Here is a 6093-nt window from a genome sequence, read left to right as displayed (position 1 = left end):
CCAAACGGGGACGACATGAAGCTGTAGAAAATGATAGAGTTTCAGGACCGGGCGAGCGGCGGCCGGCGGCGGGCCGGCGGCGGAGCATCCAAAAGTGCCAACGGGCACCCCTACATCGAGGAATGGTACGGTCTTCCCGGCGGCCCTCGGCAGCGGGCGGGGCGGCCCCTGGCAGGGATGTGGGCTGCGCTGATTGGTCGGACCGTCCGCGGCGCTCAGCGCGGCACAGAGCCTTAAAGGGGCCGCGACGGGAAAGTGCCATGTGTCCTTCCGTGTCCTGTCGTGGCGTGTCCTTTCATCTCATGTCATGTTATGGCGTGTCATGTCATGACTTGTTGTGTTATGTTATGGCATGTCATATCATGCCAGGTTGTGCCATGTTGTATCATGCTGCATCATGTCACGTTGTACTGTGTCACACAGTGCCTCCTCACGACATGCTGTGCCCCCAGCCCCAGCTCTGCTCAGCAGATGCCAGCACTTGGCCTCAAAACTGGGGGAAAGGGCCGCGCTTCCTCCTGCAGAGGGCACCGGGAACTTGTGCTTGGGCCTTGCTGGGAAGATCCCCTGGGAGCACCTCATTAGGAGGCTGAGCACAGGCACCAGCACCGTGCTCCTGTCCCTGAGCAGGGGGCGGGCAGCACAGGAACATTTGTGATCCCACACCTTCTCCTGCCCCAGACCTCATCCCTAGGCTGCACTGGGCTGCCTCACCTGTTGTTTATGCAGCAAACCCACTGCTCCCTTTTGTTCCCCTTGGGAAGCAACAGTTCCTCCAAAATGCATTGCAAAGCTTTGCCAGGAAAAATGTGAGGAAAAGCATTCTGCCTCAGAGCGTCTGATTGTGCCACTCTGTCCTAGAAAGGGCTTTTGTTCTGCATGGCAGAGCTTGCATCACCTCTCAGCCTGCAGTGAGCAAGCAGCACATCTGGGCCCTCTGTGAAAGCTTCTGTCCCATGGGGTTTGTGGCTGGAGGGGAGCCAGCCTGAGAGAATCTTAAAATCCTTCCAGAAATGGCATTTCTCTTTTGCTCAGGTCCACGTCAGATGATAGCAAACTCCCATGCAGCCATGCTGCCTGGAGGGGAGGCTGGAGGCCTGCAGACAGAACAAGAGAAGCGTTTCATGAGACGAGAAAGAGCTGAAGGCTGCTCATGCAATTAAGTACCTCCAATGTGAATTTTATTTCAGTGCAATGGGATGGTTATTGCATATAAAAGATGGGCCAGATGGTTGTTAAAAGTGCGTTTACTGAGTTCTAATAATGCATTCTCACTAATACAGCTGACCCGTGTCCATTATGAGCTCTTGCTCGGGTGCAGCCCCGGCTCATCCTCACTGGGGCTGGCCCAGTCTGCACTGGGCAGTGCTGGGGCAGGGAGTTCAGCAAGCACACAGTGAGCCCCACACCTGTATTGCAGTCTGTCCTGTCCGGCCCCCCCCCCCCCCCGCCCTGCTGCTGCCGCCCTTCCTTCTTTGGTAAAGACTCCAACAATTCCCTTTTTAGGACCTATAGCACTACTCTAGGAATCTTCCCACTCCCCCAGCCCACTCCCAGCCCCGAACCCACTTCAGCACACAGCCTTTTGGGGCTAAAGTACACTTTGGGGCCCCTGCAAATGGATCTCAGGAAACCCTGACCCCAGCGGCCCCTGACTCCTCCTGCCCCAGCCCCATGGAGGGCTCATGCTGCTGAACCTCCTTCCCAGGAGTGCACCTCTCCCCAGTGGCATGTAGGTATCGGTGTGCTGGTTGGGGGCTGCCTGCCATGTTATTACTCCTGGAAAGCTCTCCCTGATGAATCTCAGCTGAGAGGCATGTTTTTGTCTTATTAAATTGTTTATATAAGTGTTCTGTGGGGCTGCTGCTCCTCTCTGCCTCATGCTGCTTCGTGCCCCACTGGTTCCTCTGTCCCTCCTTGCAGGAGGGGACCAGGGGTTGCTCAGACACCCGTACCCATCCCCATCCCTTCCTCCCAGCTGTCACTCCTCTGTGCCCCAAGGCTGCTGCCCCTCTCCACGCCGCTGCTGGGCTCTCCCACGTATCCCAACCCTCCCACTTGCAGCTCCTCCTGGACCCCCCCCAACACCTTCCACCAGCCCTGGTGATATACCCAGTCCTGCCCGCCCCATAAGCACTGGTGTCGGTCACCCATCCCGCGAGGATAGACGGAGCTGTGGGCTGGGTCTCCATGTGAAGGCTGCACCAGATGGGTTGCGTTTGCACTGTTCCTGCTGCACATATTGATGCTCTCAGTTTTTTTGGGGGGATGATGTCAGACCAGGCTGCTCAGCCAGATTCCCTCTGCAATGGGGAAGAAGATTGGGAGAATGTAGCAGTGAGGGCAGGGGATGCAGCCAGGACACCCCAGGGCAGTACATCTCTTTGCTGTGACCTTCACTCTTTCCTCTTTGGCATTTTTCTCTCCCATGCTCCCCAGCAGAAGTCAGCCACAGGTTTGGTGCCTGCTCCCCAGGACAGCGGGAGTGCTGGCATTGCCTGCTCCCCTCCAGACATGAAAGGGATGTGCAGACAGGTATCACACTGTTGGCGCACCCCACGTTTTTTCCTGGCTCCTGTTTTTGTCTGGCATACCAAGATCAGGTGTTTTTCTGGCAGCTTCTCAGATCCCACTGAGGTAAAACCGAAGCAGAAGGAACTGGCAGGAAAATGTTATGGTTAGGGTTAGTGGGGGGCCAGTCTAGAGGGACTGAGAGGATTTGCATCCCCTCCCCTCAGAGGCAACTGTGGGCATCTCTCTGTCAGCACCAGCACTCCCACTTCCTGCTTTTCCTTCCACCCATCCGACTCAAGGCAACCACAGTGGTTGGGCTCTGTCCCACCTGGTCCCAGGAAGGTAGGACACATTTCTGTCACGCCTGTCTGAGCACCACCAGCTCGGTGCTGGGGCAGCTGCTGAGAGCTTGACAGTATGTTTGGATGGAAAGCAGGGGAGAGGCGTGCTGGGAGGGGCTGCTGTGCCCCATTGCACTCAGTGGGGATGCATCCCACCCTGCAAGCCTGCAATGTTTCCCATATGGCTGGTATGATGATCTGTACGAAACAAGGCGTATTGCCTCGTTTTGTTGTGGTGACAAGCAGTGCAAAGTCATGACCCCACTTCCCCAGATTTCCCCTGATTTCCTGAAGCAGCACCAGCAGCTGAGTGTGGACGCAATGCAGACTGCCCATGGTCCTGTGGGGGCCCTTACAGCTCTCCTTCTGTGCAAGAATACTGGCAAGGCGCTGCTGCCTGGAGAAAACTGTGTTCTTGGCTTCCTCAGAGCATGTAGGTGGTGACGGGCGGGGGGGGACCTGCATGCACGCATGTGGTAGACATCCCAGCTTGGCTGACAGCATTTCCCTTCTGCTCCGGCTTTCCTCAAGCCCATAAATAAGAAAAGGAAAAAAAAAAACAAAAACAAAAAAAAAAAAAAAAAAAAAAACAAAAAAACCGCAGGGAGCACTCAGAGAAACTACTACAAATAATTAAAATAAAACCAAATAAACAGAGAGAGACCAAAGAAATAAACCTGCGCCGATGTCCCCGCAGCTTTGAGCTGCCTGATGGGTTTGTCTGTTGCCTCCCCGGGGGAGGAGCCAGTTCCTGAGTACTTTAGTGCCTCCAAGCATCAGGTTGGGTTTCCTGTGATTGCAGCAGCTCAGTTTGCAATTCTACTTTATAAATATTCAAGCGCCAGATGCTTGAAAATGTGCCTGTGATCCCCCCTGCCCCGCCGGGATGCAGCCTCACTGTACTGTTATGCAGAGCAAACAGTTCGTTATGCAGGGAAAGCTGGCTGCGGAGCAGTGCTCTCAAACGCAGGGAAGGCATCGAGGGTGGAGCTGCTCAGTGTGGGTTTGCTGCTTCTCCGGCACACTGGGATGTGATGCATCAGCCACCCTGCTCCATCCCGTGCTGAACACCACAACCTGAAGGTCTTCCCACAGAGGAGCTGAAGCTGCTCCCCACCCCCTCTCTGATGGCTTATGCAGGGATGGGGGGACAGCAACAGCACAGAAGGAAGAAACAAACAGGCGAACACCAACCTGAGGTGCAGAGTCTGCTGTTCGGCCGGGCTGGAGCACAGCAGTGATGCCAGCAGGGGACACAGGGAAGGGGAGCAGCAGCCCAGCACCCCACCAGCCCCCATGGTGCCTGCGAGCCCCAGCTCCTACTTAGCTTTCCCATTTCTTGCCAGAAACACTCCGGTGCATGTCAGCACACTGTCATTTCAGGAATCTCATTTAGGAGAGGCTATTTCCCCCCTCTCTCCCCTTCTCTTTTTTTCCTTTAGATACAAACCAGAGACAGATCCATTTTATTGGGTGTAAGGGCAGGGCTACCACACATCCGGCCTCCCTCTGCTCCCACCCCAAAACGACGCCAGAAGGGAACTGAAGGACCTGGGCCAGCTTTTAGGATGCTCCAATCAGCAGCACATGGGGCCATCCATGCATGTATGTGTGTGCAGGGATGCCATGCAACCCTGTGTGGACATGCGGGAGAAGTGCAGACCAAGAGAAGGGACTTTAGGAGCCTTGTGGGAAAGAGGTGCTTGTTCTTCATGCTGGGGACTGGAATCCCATTCTCAAAGGAGCGCTGCTCCTTCACAGCACCCCTGGAAGGTACTCAGCACCCTTCTTTGCCCCTTCGCTCCAAGTGTGTTCCACCAAGGCTGCAGTCCCCTTACATTCCTCTCCCTCTCATTCTGAGTGATTGCCGAGATGCAGAACACTTTTTCTGCCCACCAGCAGGGCACCACTGCCTTCCCCTTGGGATGGGCCACAGCAGGCAAGTCCTGGCCGGGATCACTGCAGCACCCCTGCACCCCAACCCTATGGCAAAATGGGGACTTCTCCAAATAATTCCTCCACCTTTCTGGAGCAGCAAAGAGGAAGGCAGATTGCTGCCCTTGGACATGTGTGAAGAATAGGAGCAATGAGCAGAATAACCTGTTGAAGAGCAGTCCTCATCCTCTCCAGGATGCCTGGCCTAGGAAGCAAGAATAATCTGCTTAGGTTGCTGAAGGATAAAACCTTCCCTCAGTCTTTTGAGCTGCCCATTTGCAGCTTGCTGCCCCAGGCAGTTCTGTGTCCAAGGGATGGGGCTGAGAGCAGCCCCCTCCTAGCACCAGCCCATCTGGAGCACAGCCTTGCAAGCACACGGGTTTGTTTAAAAGTTCACTGAAGTCTAAAGGGAGAGCTCGTCTCAGACGCGCCCTGTGATGCTTTTCCATCTTAACTCACATCAAATCATCGCTGGACATTTATTGTTTCTGGGCACACTCCAGTTCCTCCAGGAGATAGCGTTCAGAGGGGCCCTCTCCTTTTTCTCCAACTGTCCCCAGGCTCAATGCCCTCCCCCACAATTTCCATCCCTTAAGCATCCAACTTCAACACCCCAGAGCCCCGCGCTGGGCTGTATTGAGCCCCGGAGGGGTGAGTGCTGTGTGTACCCGCAGGGATGAAAAAACAGAGGGTCCAGACACAGAAGGTGCCAGCAGGAAGGTGAGCAGTATGGGGAGGGCTGGATGGAAGCAGAGCACTGCAGTATGGGGAGAAACCATGAATTGCAGCCGCCCCTCCCTCCCAACCCATCCTCCAGAAGAGACAGAGGTGAAGAGATGCCGGAGCTGTCTGTGTGCCAGGACTCCTGCTGACCGGTGGTTGATGCTCCCTGCTGCCATTTGAAAACTGCTGCAGCCTCAGGATAAAGTTTCCAGCACAAATACTTGGAGATTTTCACTCCAGATTTATGTTCCAAGAGTAATTTCTCAATATTCATGCAGGGAGTCTGCCTTTCTGCGGGTGTAAATTGGTGGACTTCTGCTGCCTGCACTGATTTATATTAGCTGAGATGCTGACCCCAAATTTGCAGTTTGCACAAATATTCCTGCCAATAAAACTGTTATTTAAAGTATTCACAGAGAGTGAGCCCAGGAGGCATGTGAACATGGTCCAAACAAATCTAATTAAAGCTTTCATCCAGAAAATTCTTCCTTGCTATACAAGAATACATACATGAGTACTCGCTCTCACCCCACCTGGCTGAAAAAAAACAGTTTGGAGGCTCAGGGTAATCAATACTTGT

Source organism: Lagopus leucura, unplaced genomic scaffold, assembly GCF_019238085.1.
Source record: "Lagopus leucura isolate 7727_CA_CO unplaced genomic scaffold, USGS_WTPT01 131-10_obj-0_obj, whole genome shotgun sequence".
In the NCBI taxonomy this organism is placed as follows: Eukaryota; Metazoa; Chordata; class Aves; order Galliformes; family Phasianidae; genus Lagopus; species Lagopus leucura.
The sequence above is the reverse complement of the archived record's forward strand: the minus strand, read 5'-3'. Positions refer to the sequence as shown.